Source organism: Alligator sinensis, unplaced genomic scaffold (genome assembly GCF_000455745.1).
Source record: "Alligator sinensis unplaced genomic scaffold, ASM45574v1 scaffold88_1, whole genome shotgun sequence".
Lineage (NCBI taxonomy): Eukaryota > Metazoa > Chordata > Crocodylia > Alligatoridae > Alligator > Alligator sinensis.
The window spans coordinates 1,251,922-1,272,723 of NW_005842347.1; the positions used below are offsets into that span (position 1 = coordinate 1,251,922).

Here is a 20,802-nt window from a genome sequence, read left to right on the forward strand (position 1 = left end):
AGCAGATTTAATTTGTTTGCTTTCAAAAGTTTGAGAAACTCTTCTTTTGGGCGGATACATCAATAGTTAAGGAGAAAAGAACTGTAGTTTCCATATTGTAGTATTAAGTCATGCTCTTGGTTCTGTTTCTGACTTAACGACTGATCTGCTAACTGACCACAAGCAAATTATTTTATTGCTCAGGGAAAAATCCCACAATCTTTAGGCAAAATAGAACTAAAATCAAGGTCTGCATGGACTTCAGTTTCAAATATATTATACATAATAATACAATAATGCCATTTCCTTTCCTTTTTTCCCTCCACATCATGGTAGTTTTTTCTCTGAGGAATGAGGCTGAACATGGTTCATTCTGGAGATGGGTGTAGATCAAAACTCCAGATCTGAATACCCTGAACACCTCATTCTCAAACCTCTGTAGTTGAACCTATTTTTGTTCCTTCTTTCCTCTGCCTTTTGTGGTTCTCGAATCTCACCAACTTATAACACTGTCATTTGTTTACCTCCCAGTCCTAGAAGATCTGCTGTGCCAGAGACCTCATGACTCGCAGGGCTCCAAAATGCCTGAGCTTAGCAGCATGCCTACTGAACTGAGACAAATGAGAAGAGCAGGTCAGTCTGACGAGCTAATCAGTACTCTCCTCTAGGAAAGATTACACTTACAGGACATACTCCACAAACCGCAGAAAGTTCATGGAATAGAGCCAAGACTGAGATATAAACCCAAACACAATCCACATTCCTTCAGTCATACAGGTCCTCAGACACAGCCTGTCCTTTGACCTGTTGTAAAGAACCTTTAAAAGTACAATTCTCCACCCCACCTACTGTACCATTTTTACGGGAGGATTTCTTATCCAGTCACCCAGTGTCATGCATTTCCTCCAAGCACTGCAGAACTGCAGCTACTGAAAAATCTTCAAATGCCCAGCCTAGCCTTTCTGCCTGGTCCTTTAGGTCCTCACATCTTTCTTGTTTGGACCCTTAATAACTAGATTAGTGTATTTCTTGGCCTCTGCATTAACCCTTATATGAACTGTCACATCAGCTCAGGAAGCTTTGGAGTTGAGTGTTCCAGTAGAAAGAGAAAGTAAATTGTGGACTTACAAGATATTTATTCTTTTCTTAGAATAAGAGTATCCAATTCTCCTGAACAGGCTTGGATAGGAACATGGCATAAATAGCCAAGATATTTTTTAAATTACAAAAAACAATTATCCAAAGCTGTCATGTAAGTATCAGAAATAGATCAGCTCAGCTGAATGCCAGCCCACATGACTAGTTCTGTTAAAGTTTGTCTTTTCATGCAATTTCAGTAATTTGGGAAGAAGGGCTGATTATTAATGAATTAGGATCTCCTCTTCCATGGCTCATGCAGATCCACCATTCAGGCAGCTTTGATCCAAGCAGCGGTGAGGATCTGACCCATTTCTAAAGAATCAGCAGCTCTGTCCCTTCTCTAAGAAGAACAACTGAATGGGAAGGTAAGATGATTCTTCTTCCTTCTGTCTTGCATAGAAAACTTAGTTCCATGTTTCATCTTAAGGATTTTGAAGGTTGATATTTTGGTTTTAGCCATCAAGTGAGGCTTTTGGTTCCATTCTTCTCTGATGTTTGTCCCTGTAATGTTTGCATAGAAATAGATAGGACGTATTTGTGGATGAATACAGAAGTGCTAGGACTGATCTATGCAGAAAAATGGGTATGGAGTTCTTGTCTGCAATATGCCATGCCAGTGAGTCTCTCCTAGCATTGTTCCCCAGTTTCATGAGTACCAAAATCATAGATTTAAAGATGAAAAAGTAAACTATGATTTGCAGCACGGGTGTATATGTCTTTGTGTGTATATGCATATGTATACATGATGTGGCAGGTCCTGGACTATATTGTCAACTGAAATAAAGCATCCTGGATCCATTGACTGTAACGGAACAATGCCGACTTACTTACTGCAGCTGAGAATCTCCTTATTCTATTTCAAGTTTTTGTGTTAAAATAAATGACCAAATTCTGTTTGTGTATCACTAGTGTAAGTGGGAATAAGTTTACAAAATCCATAGAGTCATGCTGGATGTATGCTATTCTGAGAGCAGCATTTAGTTCAAACTCTTAATGAGGTATAATAACTGCTGCATTTAACTTCTTTATTCTTCCTTTTTTCTAAATATTATACACTTATAGAAATTCTTGACTAAATCTTTCTCTTCAGTCCTCAATGCCATGCTTTGTGTAAATAGTTTATTTGATTTGACACCCACTTCACCAAAGGTTGTCCCTTCTGCTCTGTCTATCACGGTTGGTGTCAAGAAAAGAGAAAGAAAAATTGCACAGCTGGCAATACAGTAAACCCAAAAATATACAAAAATGTACCAGAGGGAATAGTCATCAACATAAAGTGAACAAGCACCCAGACTATTGATTACATGCTGCTCACAGAACACTAGGCATTTCTGCCAACTTCTTTCCACTCATACGCTGAGCTGCAGACAGCATGTTGTACTTTGCATCATCAGTTTTGATGAATAATGCACTGATAAACACTGCAGCCAATATTCTGGAGGAGCTGAGAAGCCAGATGTCATCTGGACCTCCAATAGTTTTAACCCTGGGTCTTTGACAGTCACTGAAATAAACACCAGACATGCACTGCAGAATGGGCAATTCCTAAATGCAAGGTTATGTGCAATAGTATACTATATTTTACTTGAAAACATATGAAAAATGAATGGGTGTTATAATTCTTTCACAAATAACTTTAAGTGATGCTGAGATGTAAGAAACCACAGCGGCTGTCACTGCCAGATATAACTTACACCAAGAAGTGCTATAACACTCTGAAACAAAAGAGAAATTTCACCAGCTGTGAAGGCACAGTCCTGCAAGGGGCTTGGGGATTCTCATTTCCCTTTAACAGAATGGAAGGGAAGGTGTGCTCAGCACTTCCCAGAATTAGGACCCTAAGGGGATATTCCATTTGGAAGCCTGGTTACGTTCTTCCTACAGCAAACTTTTTAACAGCTATTAGAACGGAAAATTAGCCTCTCACCTTGGCTAAACAACAGGTCATTATTGCTCAATAGTATAATGCAGACTAGCATTTCTATAGGCCTTTCTACACTATTTTTGCACTCGAAATATATCAAACCTAACAATAAGCATATAAGGCTCATTTTTTTCAAACAATCTGTGTATACACTGCCTGTATACTATCTATTGAAGCAATATGTGCTTCGGAGATCTCAAGAACAGTGATCATGCAAGTTTCAAAATGGGCACATGAGGTATCAGTCTTACAGGCCCAGTGCTGCCTCTTAAAATCTATCATGAATGAACAATAGAGTCAGCACAAGAGGGGCTGGTGATGAACTTTCTTTGCAAATTCCATGCAACAACACAAGCTTACTGTGACATTCTTACCACTTCCTCTCCCATCAACTAGAACAATCAGGGGTATATCCCCTGGCACCTCTAAACCAATGATGGTGCATGTCAGGGAAAGTATGACAGGGATAGATCATTCTAGATATACCCTGTTCATATCCTCTCCCTAATATATGTCAAAGACAGGATGTTGGGCTAGGTGGACCATCAGTCTGACCTAGTATGGCACTTCTTATGTTCTTAACCAATTTGTTCAACATTTTATAGACAAGCGCTCTCAATGTCAACAAAAGAGAATGCAATGATAATTCACTACAATTAAGAGCCCAGACTTGCCTTCAAATACAAGGGTTAAACTATCTAGGAAGTTAATGAGAGTTGTCCCTGTTTGTCTGCATTCGGAAATTGAACATCTAATCTTCTAATAAATGTAAATACTTAAGTTGAAAGCCATACATGTCTGAATCTCCTAGACAGTGATAACTGATGCTTTTGCAAGCACTAAGGCAGAGTTCTGTACCTTCTACACATGTGGAACCTACAAGAGTGTCTTGGATTTTTCCAGTTGGAAATGGATGAAATGGGCCCCTCTTTTGTAACTGCTGGTTCCCAAAAGTATATCATCTCTATAATACCTGATGCTATCGCACATTTTAAGAGTATTAAGGTATATTGTGAATCTCTAACCCCCATCCAAAATTAAATAATCTGTCAAAAATTCTCAATCCCTGAAAGACAGAATTATTGTTTTAAAAAAGCAAGAAGTACTATCAACTGCTCTTAGACAGGGACAGCCCACCTAGGAGTAAAGCACTTTTGGAGAAGCAGTAATTAGCTTCCCTCAGCACTTTGTGACCATATCATCTTCTCCATCTTGTTAAATGGAAGTGGAATCCCAGATGAGTCTCACTTTGGAAAAGGATGAGCGCCAAGGGGTTATATTTTAACTGAACATTTTATTTAAGGAAGAACTTTTTAACTCAAAAAGAAATAGCAGTTTCTTAAAGCTGCTTATAGCTGTTTATGCCTAATGGATTGGACAAATTGTTCAAGAACAATTTCTCTGTATGAAAATATGGTCCCATAAGGCTGTCAGGGTCAGTAAGACCCCTCATGGTTTGCTTGACAAGTGCAGCTATTTCACCCAGCTAATTTTCTAGGAAAACGTTTGGACAAAAGAATATACAAGATTTACATATTTGAGGGAGCTCCTCCCTTTGTCTATTTTCTCCACTTTCTTTTGGCATGACCATTTTTTGCATACTTGGCAAGTGGCCTAAGATGTGTGCTTATTCTAATGCTAACTGGGGAAAACAAACATCAGATAATATGAGTCTTACAAAGCTATTTTTGCATTTAATTTATCAAAAACCTGACAGATGCAGAGCACTAATGATATTGGTATAAAACAGTCAGAGAGAAACTGACATGGACCTGGAAAAAGTGGTTAAAACAAAATAGTAATGCTCAGGAAATTCATATATAGATAAGAGTTAGGCTGTAAAAAGACCGAGACAGTGACTATAATGGAATTTCTATTATTTTGACATTGATGGGGATAGCAATAGTGGAGTCATTAAGACTGGATGCATGTTTTCAAGTATGGTACCAAACTGTTTCTTCAGCTTGAGGAGCAATCAACAAGACCAGGAGCTATTCTGGACTTAATCCAAGGAAATGAAACTAGGTGAAATGAATAATATGGAAGATGATAAACCCTTAGGGCAAAGTTATAATATCACCAAATTGAAAATACTTCTGAGAATATTTGTGAATGGTTTTAGAAGTACATCAGTGCCAAGAAAGAGCTGAAGAAAGTGGATTGTAATCAACTATTTGTGGACAGTAGTAGAAAAGTGTATAGTATTTAAGAAATGGCAAGATTGATTTATATTAATTTTTCTATAATCACAGTCAAAATGATAACAGAAGAAAGATGAAGCTCTCAACAAGATATAATAAAGGTATCAAAATGCTCTCCTTATTTAAAAGGCCAGGCAGCCTCAAAAAATGGGGAGGTTTGACAGATTTTAAATGAATGAGAACAGCATCATGAGAATACCAACAATGAATAATATCCATTAAATATTTCAATCAAGACTGAAGCCAAGTTTCTCAAGTGCATGCATGCAATGTAAATAGCAAAGGAAGAAAAGGAAGATGGTAATGAAACAAAGAACACCCTTTCCTATCTGTCTTCACAGATTAAGAAACTAGTGTTCAAATTTTTATCGAGCCTTGACGTCCCACTGGTTTCAATGGGGCTGGTCATATGAGTGAGGGCTATTCCGACTAGTTTGGTTTATGTTCTGTGGGATGTTATATCAGTGGTCAGTACCCAGAGCAACAATGTCTTAACCAGTGTGAGTTGACCATCTTATCATAAGTAATAGAATACTTAGAAATGACCTGATGAGAGATGAAGTATGAGCTCCACTGTGGCCATATTTTGTATGCTATAGCAGTCTGGAAGTGGAGAAAGAGGTCTTACTGCATATAAACTATTCAGACTTTTAATTGCATTTATTACTTTTGAGCTGACATTTGGCACAAACCTTCCTACTCCAAAATGCTGTGAATTGCGATCCCAAAAAAGACACACAAAAACTCCAGTTACATTCTGCTTTATTATTGGTAGAACAGCCAAAAGAAACAGGACTAAATTCTACCGTGACCAGTGCAAGAAAGGGGGCCAAAAATACCGCCCAATGTATCCTCCACAAAGGATGGGATTTTTGCCAGTGAAATCAAGACTCCTTAAGGTAGGCAAGGGAAATGTGATTAGGAAAGGACTTTGGTTCTTCTTTGAGAAGATACAATGCGCCCTTGGTTAGAGCTTGCTGCTGACTGCAGCATGCACTCCAGCCACATGGGGAAAGGCTAAACACGCCTGACTAGCCAGCAGCTCATGCCCCTTTAGGAATGTTTTATTTCGTTGGCAGTCTCTTTTAATGCTTTGTTGAGCATTATGGCTGGATTGTTTTTCTGTAAGGAAAATAAGTTCTTCTCTATCCCAAACCTACTTCCCTCAGCCCCATCTCTGAACAGCACATACCACAGGGGTGAGCAAAATATGGCCTGCAGAGTAGATTTGACATGCCAAGGGATTTTATCCAGCCTGTGGCAGGTCCCTCAGACTCGTCTGGCCTAGGCCCGGGAGGCAGCCTGGGCCATGGTTTGTGTGGCTGGTCCCACCACCCCTGGGTTCACAGGGAGGCTTTGGTGGTGCAGTGGCCAGACTCTGCTTCCAAGCAGCTCCAGCAGCGGTGGCTCTTTCCAGCTGCCGCTGCCAGTGTCACCACCACTGCCAGATCCAGCCCTGTTGCCCAGGTATCCCAACCCACCTAACCTGTACCCACCACTAGGAATGCTGGACAGAGAGGGTGAGCAGGGTGTCCATTGAGACCAGCCCAGGACCTGCATAGGCAGAGTGTGCTCAGCCTGGTGGATGGGAGGGAGCCATGGGCAGCCTGGGAGTGGCATCTGGGAGCAGAAAGGGTGGGCAGGGCCAGGGTCAGGACTGCGGGGCATTAATAGCACAGGGCTGGGGCCTGGACCAGAGCCACATTCTGCTGCTCACACATCCCAGTGATGGGCACCATTTCCTTGGGCAGGGACCCCAGAGCAGAGCCACTTAAGGAGTTTTGGCGAGCTGTTGTGGGCCATTAAGCTTAATGCTTTTAAGCATTAATCTAGGCAGTTTGGCTGCAAACTTCCAGAAGTCAAGAGGGATTTGGATTTGGGGTTCCAGTTCAGCATCCTATAGAAACGGCCCAACTTTCAACATTCAGATTCACACAGTCGTAAGGTCCTGGAAAAATTGTTGTTTCTCAAATTCCCAACATCTAGCATTTATGACACAGTAAAATTCTTCAGACTGTAAACCCCAGTTAAAGCTTAAGAGAAAAGGAGCTAGAGTCTTTGACAGTGGGCTCTCATACTGATGGCTCAAAAGCTGTCACAGAGACTTATGGAAACCTGAGAATTACTCCACAGCAATGAATCCTAAAAACCTTTCTTTTTAACAGCAGTTACCATTGTATACATGTTGATGCTTGCCAATTCATCTTTAGAAAGCTGAATCAATAAAAATGTATCAGTATGTGGGACTAGCAAAGACAAACTTGAAATGCTGAAATAATATGGGGATGGGGAGAGTAGAGAAATGTTACTATTTTCTCAAACTGACTTTGTAGGTTCCTAAAGCTAGGTGACAATCAGCTGATTTTCTAGCACCCAGCTTTCAACTTGCAGTGCAGGGGGTGCTTGGGATTGTGATCCATGTGTCATAACCCTGAATTCCCCCTGCACCGGCAAGTATAGTGTGATTGGAATATGATCCCTGATCCCAAATTCATGCCTTCTGCCATGCACATGTGGCATGGCAAGAGGTGCAATTGTTGGGATTGTGGATCAGATTCCATCAGACCTTCAGATAAGGATCTATTGGTGGCCTTAGTCAACCCAAGTTGTATATGGGTATTGGTCATTCACACTGGGGAGTCAAAGTTGGTCAGATATGAAACTAGCTACATCATTCCTTAGAATGGCATAGATTTTCACAGTGTGACTTAACCAAGGCTTAGGATGGACCAGGGACCATTTGACTTTTTACCTTTGACCTTCCATAGCAAGGGTTCCTGAACACTTTTCAAGTAATCTGAGCTCTGGACCTTAGCGCACATTATAAGGAGAAGTCCTCCTCTTTTCCTATGACAGTGTATCAGCCCCCTAGTCTTTCAACTGAGTCTTCAGAATCCATGACTGTAACTAGCTCAAGCACCTTATGTGTGTCAGTCAAGTCCTCTATGATGACATCAAGGAAGATATTAAGCACTGCAAGGTAAAAATCCACATCTGGCACTGATGAACAGAAATGTGAGGAAGAGATAGACACCACTCCATGCCTGTGCATGATACATACTGTCTAGAGGGAAAGAAGACTGCATGCTTTTCTTCTTTAAGGCACCTGTGCAGTGTTAGCTGCAGCCTGAAGGTTGAGGATATCCAGGTGTCCAGGCTGGGCTGTGGGGAGGTGGCTGCTCCTGGAAGGACAGGAGTTCGTTGCATGATTTTCTCTCACCTGAACAATTCTGCATCTCTCAGCCAGAGAGTGGGCACAGATTCTTTCCTTCAGCCACCACACCAGACTGACTGTTCTTTGAGCTGCTGTGTAACTGATTTACATGCCCTGTTGGAACATAGAGATACCCTACTGGCCTTTACTGGCCTGAGGAGATGACTCACACTCTGTTAACAAAATCACAAAACTCTGTGGAAATTTCAGCCCTGCGATAAAGATCCAAATTTCCATGAAGCTTAACTCATAAATAGCTCTAAAAAAGTAAAGGAGAAGGAGCAAGACCGTGCATAGCTGTGCAGAATTATATGCCTGTGTAGAGAAGAAGGGAAGGAAATTTAAAGGAGCCGAAACAAGTGCAATAGCATCAACAGTGCCTAAATAATATATCTCCCTGGAATTTCAGGACTGCAGGGGCATAAACATCTGTTTCCAAGGAAAATATTGGGTTTATAAAGTGAAATCTGGAGAAAATGAGATTAATGGTGATCCATAAAACCCTGGAAAACTAAAATCAGGGCATCCATCTTATCCAGCCATCTTATTATATGAGAAACAGAGAGACAGTTACATTAGTGTGAAAATAAAAGTAGATTTCTAAAAATCATACAGCACATCAGGGCTTGCTAGAGGAAAGATCCACAGCCTTTGTGACTGTAGCACCCACCACATATTTGCACTGAGTAATGAGCTCAGAGGAGGAGATTTAAAAGAAGACTTTGTATTGTTCATGGAGTCTCTCAAGCATAGTGAGGTTGGAATTCCATCTGTTCACTTCAGTTCAGTTCAGTGAACTGGTTCACTTTTAATGGTTCACTAGGCTGTGACACTTAGTGGAAATTATGGTAAATGTTTTTTAAAACCTTTACATTATCATTTAAGAAGCAGCATGACAAGATCACTAAAAAGCTAACCCTTTGATCCCTGTCTCTTGCATTTTTTCCATTTGATAATAGAGACAATGTAGTATGTGCCATTAAGGCCTTGGAATGTATTGCTGTGCTGCATGTTTATTTTTCATACTGCCTTAATTTGCTTCTTCACAATTTTCCAGTCACAAAAAACTGACAAAACATATAGGTCATTGCACTCAGGGTGCAGATGAAGTTATGTTTGCCATGTGATTGGCCCCTTGAAAGTGCTCTACAGCCATGCCCTGACAGAAGCGCATGGCTGCAGAGCGCTTTCAAAGTGCCCAATCAAGGGACAGATTAACGCTTATTTAATGAGGGATCAGATGAAGGCACTCCAAAGTGGAGTGCCATCATTAACTTCTGTATGTCCCAATCCAGGAGCAGGGCTGGGTTGTCTTCAGGTTGGGAGAAGGGAATGGAGGGGAGGGAGCTCCATCTGGGGTTTGCTCAGCTTGTGCTGAAAGATGGGGTGGGTGGATTGGAGCCTCCCACCTCGGGGGAACTCCAATCTGTTCACCCCACCCTCCAGCACAGGCTGGGCAAACCCTAGATGGAGCTCCTTCCCCTCCCTTCCCTCTTCCCATCCTGAAGACCAGGAGGACGGGGATAGGGGATAGACAGGCAGATAGACAGCTTCTCTCTGATGGATCAGCTCCAAAGTAGAGCTCAATCATGGATCTCCCCTCCCCCCGACCAAGCAGCTAATGTTTCTTGGGGTGTGGGGGAGGAGGGGTCGTTGTAACTCATGGTGCTTTCTGTGAAGCATCATGAATTATAGCAGGGAGCTGCATGTCTCTCAGTGCCCTCAGGGTCTGCCACCACCTCAACCTCCCTTGAGTAGCTTTTCATACATTGTGAGGCCATTAGCTGCAAACCAGTTCAGATAGGAGGTACCCTACGTTACTGACCAGCTGGAATTCCATTTGGTCTGTTGGCGTGCTTCTTTGAACAATGTAAATCATTAAGTCTTTCCATTAGTGCAAAAAATTGATGGTGCAGGAGGAAGGAGTTTTCCATTTTTGGTAACTGTACCATAGAATCTTATACATGGTGCACAGCCATTTGAGTTAATGATAAATCATAGTAAATTATAATACACTTCTGGTTTAATTAACATGTGTGACAGATCTGGGATTTTTTCTCCTTACATTTCCACCTCTCCTTATGTATCTTCAGTACTGATTAGTTGGTTTCCCTTTCTTTCAGTAAACCTGCCTTTACCCCCTTGTTGCGTCTTACTAGATGTCTTCACTCCTACAGGCTAGAGCTGTGGAGCTCAGCAGACTATCTTTACCTCCTTACAGGAGTGAAAGGAAACACAAAAAAATGGGTGGAGACTTTCTAGCAAGGTCTGCCAAGTTTTCTAGTGTTTTTGCTATGCTCAAGAAAATGGTGCATAGGCTTTGCATGAAATCAGCCAGGCCAGCAGATCAGCTACATTGTGAGGGTAGGGTGTCTGGAACATAGTCTGATAAAACTAATGAAGGCTTGTAATGCAAAATTTGGATCTGGCTCGTAACTGCTACAATATTTGTATCCAGCCTGTTATAGTGCAAAGGTCTAGCTATAAAAATGAGATTTGGGTCTGATTTTCCCCAATGCCTGTGAGCTGTTTGGATCCAGTGTTACAATTCAGGTTCATCTCAATATAAGTATGTCTTATGAGAAAACACTTCAAAATCACATGTTCTGTTCCTGAGGTAATGGCTGTGACATTGCCTTAATTATGATCACATCACTCCCATTTTGTTCAGAGCAGAAAAATATAGGGTAGAGTGTGAACTGAGAAATGATGATGTTGCAGTGCATTTTACAAACATGAAAGAGATCCAGACAGGGCCAGATTAACCCTTTAGTGGGCCCTAGGCAAACAAACTCATGGGTCCTGAGCCAGTTGAGACCCCCCTTGCCACCCTGGTGCTACCGTCCATGGGGTGTGGGGCTTGGAGTCACTGTTTGGAAGCAGCTGCCACCACAGTGAGGCCAGCAGAGGGAAGGGAAGGGAGGCAGACAGGGCCATTCGTGCCTCTGCCATGGAGGGAAGGACCAGCCCCCCTCCCACCCACCCCCAGCTCAGGGCCGTAGGTATGTGCCTAGTTTGCCTATGCCAGCATTTCCCAACCTTTTCCATCCCACAGTACACTTACCCAGCCTTTTCCATCCCACGGCACACTGGCCGAATGCGGAGCCGGGGGTGGGGAGTGGCCGAACACGGAGCAGGAGCAGTGGAGGGCTATTGGCACGGGCCTGACTGGGGCATGGTGGTGGCGTGGGGCGGTGGTGGTGGCACCACTGGGAGCCACACCCACCCAAGATTCCACAGCACACTTGGACATGTCCAACGGCACACAAGTGTGCCATGGCACACCAGTCGGGAAATGCTGGCCTATGCATTAATCCGGCCCTAGATCCAGAAGGTTGCTTTTACTATAGTTTTAGAGCCCTTTTTTGAAATCCTCCCTATCCACATTTCTCTGAGAGGTTGGAACTTACTAATAGAACAAAAAGTTCCTCAAGAAGAGTAGCCATTGCCCCCTCCACAGAGAGAAAGTGAGTGAGAGAGAAGAAAAAGGATGGGCACAGAATCAAACCAACCAACAGACTACTGCAACTGAACTGCAGATAAAAGAAAACAGTGCAAAAAATGTCATGCCAGTCAGGAGAGGAAGGAATGGGATCTCTTTAACATAAAAAGCATGTGTGTGTTATCCAGAGGGGTGGCTCTACATTGCTCCCTGTCCATGCCAAATATTTAAGGCATTATTTGGCCTTGAAAATTTGCACAAGTTAACTGTTAAAAAAAAGCCTAAATAAAAACAATCAGCCAAATGCTAGAGATCTTTAATGGGCCTTTCATTTTGCTTGAAGCCCACCCTATACAATCTCTGATAGTGCACTGGAAGTATTTAGGAGCCTTCTGCTGAGGAATTCCTACCATCATCTCAAAGATTTAGGCCTTAGGAAGACAGTATGAGTGTGCCAGCTCACCAGTCTAATGAGACATAAAGGAAAAGGCTTTCTTTTAGGTAATCTGTTCTCAGGCCTCAGGGTTTTACATTTCTTGACTGATTTAGTGAAGTTACTCTTAGAAAGATTTCAAAACTTTCTTTGGATCATCGTGCAATGGCTAAAGTGTATTTAATGCATGATGAATCTACCACATTTTTAATCCAAAAGTGGAGTTTTCCCTCCAGAAACAGCATTATTTCACAATTCTGAAAAAGTGTGGCCAGTATACAGCAAATATATCCATTTGTGTGTGGACTTTGACTGGTATCAAACTGGCTCATTTATTGCCACAACACTTCTCTGGGCCATTTTTGTTCTGCAGTAGAGCTCCTAAATTCCCCTTGAGTACTATTAGTGTTGCTGCTTTTTATGCCTCTCTCCATGATACTACTCAATGCAAGTTATAATTAACTGAAAGGAAAAGATGGCCTCTCTCTACATAGAATTAGATGGGTACAGAGTGGGAAAAGACCATGCTACCTTGAGTTTTATATTTGTCCTTTAAACATTTAATAGTTGGTCCTTTTGCTTTGGAGGTTTTGCAGCACAGGTAAGTAAAGTTTTCACCCCTGGAATAACTGCATGTTCTGAGCTTTGGTTTGAGAGCCCTTTGTTGAACATGGAAATATTTGTAATCTGCTGGAACACTGGACAAACTAAAAGAATAACTTTTGTGCTGAAACCTTACAGGGTCAAGATATCAAATGGGGATCAAGCATTATTTCCCACATTTATGCATGCAAAATTTGCCTGTGCAAGTTGGCAAGTTATTGTTTGCTGACTGAATTGTGCAGATGCAGGTTGATGGAGTGAGATGCAACATTTGTGAAGAAGCAGTCATAAGTAGGGACAACCAAAATCACAATTTCACGGATTTCGCAGAAATCGTTACATCTGGCATTGCCCATGAAAGCAGGCAATGTCCGTGAAATCTGCAAAGAAAAACATAAGAAAACTTAATGAAAAATAAAATGCTGGCTCCCTAGAGGGGAGGCCCACACAAGAGGGAGCCCAAGATGGCTGCCCCCCCCCCCCCTTACCACTGATTGGCTGAGAGGGCTGCCTGTCATGTGGCACCACCCCTCTCCACCAATTGGTAGTGAGGGGCGGGGCTGTATGACAGACAGTAGGGCTGTGCAAAGCTTTGATTGCTAATTTGATTCGAAGGAGATTTGGCCCAATTCGGCAGCTGAATCTCCGAATCTGAATTGAATCAGGAGACCCATTAATCTCTCTGAATTGAATTGGAAGTCTCCAAATCAATTCGGAGAGATTCGGAGAGATTCAATGATTCAGCTATGGACACAGCTTTATACGTTTTTTCTACATACCTCAAGATACAAGGTGTAGTTTGTGAACGCTGAGATGGTGGGGCGGATGGAACGTTCTACAGGAGCACAGGGCGAGGAGGCGTCCCCCATGCATTCAGTGGTGGACCCAGAACTGGACCAGAAGAACTTCCAGTCCACTTCCAGGTCCACCGTGGAGTGCACAGGGAAACCCCCTGCCCTCTGGCTCGGTGACTGGTGCCTCCTGGGTCTGGGGGGGCACCCAGGGTCTCCCCATGGCCGATCACCAAGCTGGGGAGCTACGGGGGTCCCCCAAGGTCCCGTGGGATGCTCCATCTGCCCTACCATCTCAGCGTTCATGAGTCATGCCTGGTACCTCGAGATACATAGTAAAAACATATAAAGCTGTGTCTATGACTGAATTACTGATTCTCCTAATCAGAATCGAATCTTCAGATTCTGATTCGACTGAATCGAATCGGGACAGTGATCCAAATCAGCTAGTCAAATCACTGTCCCCTGAATTGGGCCGAATCCAAATTGAATACTGCCTGCTTCACACACCCCTAATGGACAGCCCTCACAACTAATCAGTGGTGAGGAGCAGAGCCATATAACAGATAGATCTTGCAGCAATTAGTGGTGAGGGGCAGGCTTACTGGGGCTTCTCGGGCAATCAGAGGCATGGGGGGGGTGCCATTATTGGCCTGTGAAAATGGCTGCTGGCCCTGCAATCTCCTTGTGAAATGGGCTGGCCACCTCCTCGAGTTAGGTAGACCCTTAGTCATAAGCCCACACCTTATATTTGTCCCCAAACAGAAAATACATATATTTTTCTAAATTTCTGAGTTACAAACAAAAATAACAACAAAGTACAGACCAGATGATTTTAATAAAATTATATTTACCTGATAACAAATAGTAATATGGTCTCAGTGCTGGCAAAGTCCTTGGTAGTATACAAAAAAATGGCCCCTTACCTTGGGGCTCTTACAATTTTAGGCCTTGCTCCTAAAAGTAATGCTATGTATGCAAGTATTCCCATTGAACAGTACTACTCAAGTTACTCATGTAGGGTCTTAATAAGAGGAGCACACAATCTAAATAATTTGTATTTTTTGACTATTCAAAAAGTGCGTTTTTACACCAAGAAGCCATTTGAATAATTACAGTGCATTTTAAAGACCTATTTTGATCTGCATTCTAATTTTGAAAACTCATAATTAATTACACGATAAACATAAATGGCACATTTGGAGTTGTTATGGTCCATCATGTAAATCCATATTTAAGCATTAGGCAAAAATTTGTAACTCAATACATCATATTAGCTTTAAAGCAGCTATTCCTGTTGATTGAATCAATTTTGTTGCTACACTGTGGGCACCAAGTCCATGTGATAAAAACACTTAAGAGCACATCAACTGCACCAGAGTTTATTGCTCCATGCTAATAGCATGTGTACACTGCCCTGTATCTTCCAAGGGAGTTAGCATTATATCCCTGGGTGGCCCCAGTGAGCCCTTAGCTATTGTATAACACATGTTGTGCTGACAGTTTTAACAAACTTCTCCAAGAAAATTTTCTGCCTTGGGAATGCACGTGATTCCTCTTCCCTGCAAAAATGTATCAGTTCCATACTCTGTCCCCAACTAAAAAAACATCAGTTTCACTGTTTTACTTTTTCCACTGCCTTCCTGATACAGTAGGCTCCCCCATCCTTGGAGGTTCTCTGCTGCAACTGTTTTTCAAAGCTGCAGCAGTAAAAGTGGCATGCAAGCTGTCTTGCAACTTTCAGTATCATGCAAGTTGTTCTACAGACTTTGGCTGTGTGATGCTTGATCAGATGGAGATTCAGTCCTCGCTGCTGATGAAGAATGGTCACAGTGGCAACGCACAGGGGGTGCACAGGGGTGCATGTGCACCCCCTGAGAGTGCTGATGCACCCCCTGACAGGCTGTGCTCCCCGCTTAGGTATCAGGCAGGGGGGACAGGCTGGAGTGCCGGTGCCCCCCCCCGTGAGTGCCAGCCAGGGAGTGGGATCCCCGAATGTAGCACCGCGGCCACTTCCAGGAGTGCTGTGGCCGCTTCCTGGAGCGATCGGGACACCCCCCCCCCCCCCCCCCCCCCCCCCCCAAAAGTTGCTGACTGGTCGCTGGGGGGTATGTGCCCTCCCGACTAAGGTGGCACCAGTCACCCATGAATGGTCAGTTTTCAAATGAATTCCTTTTGACTTTTGAGGTTAACAGGCCTTCCTGACTAGTGATGCTTTCCTAGCCGATGAAAGAAGTATGGAACAAATATCCGTAGTCTAGTTTGGTGGAGAGAATATTTCTGAATAGTGAAACATACTTCTTTTATTGTGGGCTGTGACTGAGCAAGCAACTCTCAGTAGAGGCAGGGATGGGCCAGACTGACTTCTGCACTCCTATGGATGTAGCAGTAAGTTGGCCTCACCCTTCCCTCTGGTCCTTCTCGTGTCCCACCAGAATGGAGATCTGAGGGTGAAAGGTTGAGAGGATTATGTGGCATATCTCTGTGCACATGTAGAACATCAATGAGAGATACGAGAACAGTTCCCTTTGCAGCAACTGTTATGGGTACATCAATAACATGCATTCAGTTAAGGCTAAACAATTTAACAAGAAAGGCTGACCTTAGGATTTAGTGATGGATTGGGAAACAGTTTGTTGTTTCCTCTGTCCCAAACGCAATCCATTTCTCTCCACGATTATCACACCACTATGCAAAAGAAATGAGGCTTTTGGCGAAGGCTAGTGAACTAGCATTTTTAGGATACACCGTAAACTTAAGTGACAGCATTTTGTATGAAGTGTATGTAGGAAAGGGAGAGTCAGATTTAGTTCCCCCCGGTTCCTGCTGCAGAAGCAGTGTGTGGCAACATGCTTCTTCTGTGCTCCACAACCAGTTCACAGTTTTAAGGCTAACTTTTCAAAGAATGGGAGTAAAGATTTAGGCCAAGATCCTCCAAAATGTGCAAGAGCCTTTAATAAAATCTGGCCCTTGCATTATTATTAAATCTATTATCATTCATGGGGTCCAGATGCTGTCTCTGTTAATACAGTTTGTGTGAAGCCCTGAAATTTCCCTAGCTCTTTGTTGAAGACAGTATACAAAGAAATTTGGGTTGTAGCTCTGAAAGCATGCCTCTATGCTTTATTAACCTTCCTTAATCTTTCTCAGTGAATTGCAAAGCATTTTGAAACTAAGGAATGAAGGGGTGAGGAATAAAGAGGAATGAAGAAAGCATAAGACAAAGGAAATTGCAAAATAAGGGTAGCAACCTAACCTAGCAGGTGTTCTATCTCCCTACAATCACTTTACCTTTGCTTAAATGTTGGAATCAGTGCACTTAGTTTAATGAACAAAACAGATGCAAAATTTACAACTTAATATTGGAAGAGAATGTCAAGGTGCAGTAAGCCATCAGCATGTCTTCTGGGATTATGATTTTTGGTCCAAGATTAGAAACCTGTTGTAGGAACTGTTCCCAGATTATATCCCATTGGCCCCGATTACCTTGATATTGGGAAAATGTCCTGAGGGACTTCAAGTGCTTAGAATTGTTTGCTGCAGCTGCCAGTTAATGAAATCCTGTGTTATTACAAAAGCAAGTTTCCTTCCTGGAAATTTGATTTAGGAAATAAAAAATTAACAGAAATAGAAAGAATAATATTACAGAAAGATTGATCATCAAGAAATTTGGTGTCAGTCTTGCCATATGAATATTCACAGGGAAGTCAAGTGGGAATATTTGCAGAAGTAAGTAAGGGTCTTGAGATGGCACAAATTAATGAAAAACAATTCCCTATACTAACTGTGGGTCCAATTCAGTATTTTGTGCACAAGAAAGTTTTCCATTTAAATCAGTATACTTTCTTGAGCAATGATTATTGAATTGTATCTATTCACTCTGTCAGTTGATAGCTACCATGTTGTGTTTTTCATGATCCAATGAAACCTCCTCTTTATTGCTCATAAAAGAAATGGTTTATGAACTCAATTATCACTATTATCTTTAATAAAAAAAAATTAGGGCCAGATCCTTCAGTTCTCACTCATGGGGATAATTGTTAATCATATCATTCCACTTGCTTTACTTTCTCAAGTAACTTGACTTATATGAATAAGGGTTTGTAGGGCTGGATCATTCATAACTTATACACTAATTGACATCCATTTCTGAAAACAATGTTGAGGAATAATCTTACTTTAAAACTTTAATGCAATTAGGATTTTTATAACGACCAATATAATTATGTTTTCAGTCATAACTAATATCTTACCTTAGTTGACTATAATGCAACGCTCCCTGCCAGCTGCCTTTGAAAGCCCTCTGTTAAGAACAGTGAGAAGGGCTGTGCTTCCTTATATAGCATCTCTCTTGCAAATAGCAAAAAATATGAGAAGAAGAGTCGCATTGTTTTTATCTTTTAATTCTATGACTGGACTAACTCAACAGAAAATTATGCTGAAAAATTTTGGATTTCCTTCCTGGTATTGTGAATGAGACAAATGGATTCATTTCAATGCTTCTGCATCAGAAAGAGTCAGGTCCAGATACAGTAGTCAGCCTAATAAGTGATTAATAGCTAAAGAGAGCTGTTGGCACTTTATTTCCTATCTCCTGCTCTGTCTCCTTTTTAACACTCAGGTAACTGTCAAAAATAGACCTAGCTATTATAGATGACAAGGGGTAAATGCCTTCATGTTGTCCTCCAAAGGTTAAGGTTTACCAACCTCAGTTGGAAGCCACAATCTCCAATAACCATTAATCCACTAAACTCCAGTACGAGTGAACATATTTATGGCTGCAGTCACTAAAGGGTGAAATAAAGATTAGTTTTTAGTTAGGAACGCAAAGCTTTTTGGATCAATACAGACCCACTGCTGAAATCAATCTAAAGTTTGGAATTTTTAAGTAAAGATTTACTGGGCTTTCTTGTACAGTTAATTTTCCAAGGGGAAAATAGTCTCAGCAATGTTACATAGTAATCAAATTGAGTAAACACTAGTCAGTTCGTAAACTGACCTCAGTTATGCGCATAGCAAATGAGTGTACAGCAATAAAAACACCCATAATGTGGATAGTAAATTTGCCAATAAACAGGTAAAGCCAAAGTGCACATATAGACTAACATGATAAAATATTAGTAGCTACATTTGACTATTTGAAAACATAAATAATCAATAGACATTAACAATGAAGCTGTTCGTGCGTTTCTTTATTACTGTGCATATTAAGTGTTTCAATTATTTCTACTTAGTTTGATAGATAAATGTATATGCACATTTTATGCAAGGCTTTGAAAAGAATATAGGATTCTTCTTCAAAACAAAAGCTACTGTTTAGATGAAAGAACAAGTGGACTGGAAATACATAGCTTGTTATACCCCTCTGCTGTTCATGTTTGATGCATGTATACAATTTATTATGCAATTTCTTGAGATTTGACAAAGTAATTGTCTGGCAAAGCATAGCTTTAATGATGTTTTTTTCTGCTTCATACAAAAGGTCTGAAGGTAGTATAGGAAAAAAATGACTTAATAGATCAGCATCTATAAATGCCGTTAATGAATACATATGTACACACATGTGCACGTGCACACACACACATACATGCATACATATATATATAAATAAATGTGTGGATGTAATGGTGACCCAAGTTATTTTCTGAGTTACTGCACAATATGTTGTGAGATTCCATGTGGTAAATTTATTTTCGACAACGGAACTATTGCATGAAATCTCATGATATAATGAACTGTAACTTCCAAAATAACTTGGATCACCACAGTATTTTTAGGCTGGGTGTATATCATTGGGAGTTTTGTGAGTGGACCAAGGACTGTGTAGAACCGTAAGGGTTACAGCAGCATCACAATGGTTAAAAACATGCCTATATTTCCATTATTAATCCCATTTTCAAGGGTTTGTTGCTCAGCAGTTAAAATCCATTCAGGTCTGAAACCAAAGTCAAGGTGCAATATATACATTTGCTTTTAATCATATTCATTTTAAATCACTGCAGCTGTTCTTAAGATAAGGACTACAGCAATCCAAAAGTTTTATTATTTCAACCACTTTTGCAGTCTCCTATAACTAAAATATGTCTAATTTAAAAAATGAAATTTCTCAGCACCAGGGTGTTCTTCATTCTGCCTGTGTCTGTTTTATCACCAGTAAAAGACTATTGGTCAGATTCATAACTGGAGTGAGTAGGTACAGCTCCACTGAAATCATTAGGACCATGCCCCGTTATGCCAGCAGTGAATTTAGCCTTTTCTTTCTCAGGTAGCCTTTTATGGTTGAGTTAAAATACAATCCATTTTTTCTAGTGTCAGTTCTCAGCTTTGAGATGTTTGGAGTTTTTACTTATTGTTAGACATAAATTAATACATGGCATCGGAGGAAGTCTTGTGGGTCAAGAGTAGCACGAGTGAGGGTAAAGTTACATGATACACTTAGACCATACTAAAACTGTGGAATGTTAAGTCGTATTAAAGTGAGAGCATGCTGTGAGCAGTCACACATCAAGGGCTAATACCTTTTCTTTCCTACACAGCTCTGACCTGCCATGAACAGGCTGTTGAGCAGAGGCATGGCTAGGAACTGGGAAACCTAGGCTCTATCCCTGCTCCGGATTGGGGTTGCGGGTGCAGGGCGCAGCGCTGGGAGCTGTGCATCTTGGGATGCTGAAGGACTGCAAACTGCTCATTTTATCTCCATGGAGCAGACTGAAGTTACCCTAATATGAGCTTGGTAGAGTTAACCCTTGCCTGAAGAAGTGTTAACCCTTCCCTGTAGAAGTGTAACTTTGAGACATTCAGAGGACACTTAACATGAGTTAACAAGCTTTCACGTGCAGATATTTGCATTTGAAATACCCTTAGTATGGTCTAAATGTAATGTATAAATTCACCCTGAGAAAACCATCCACTTAACCTGAGTAGGTCTGGCAGCCATATGCAAACTGTGATGACAGTCTAGTATGGTTCGGTAGAGCCCTGACAATACTTATGATTTTATTACATGTAATTTCTGGTTTTGTTTGTGTTTTTCCTCAGTTTTAGCTGGTTTCATTATTTCTGCATGATATTATTA

General features: G+C 41.4%; 1 long non-coding RNA gene across 1 annotated transcript in view; it reads left to right on the plus strand.

Annotated features, from left to right (window-relative positions):
* The first annotated feature begins 848 nt into the window (after positions 1-848).
* Positions 849-20,802, plus strand: part of LOC112551139 — a 29,356-nt gene continuing 9,402 nt past the window's right edge. Inside the window, exons 1-2 of the long non-coding RNA XR_003095317.1 lie at positions 849-1,231; positions 1,317-1,484. This is a non-coding gene — a long non-coding RNA (uncharacterized LOC112551139). The remainder of the gene's footprint in view (positions 1,232-1,316; positions 1,485-20,802) is intronic.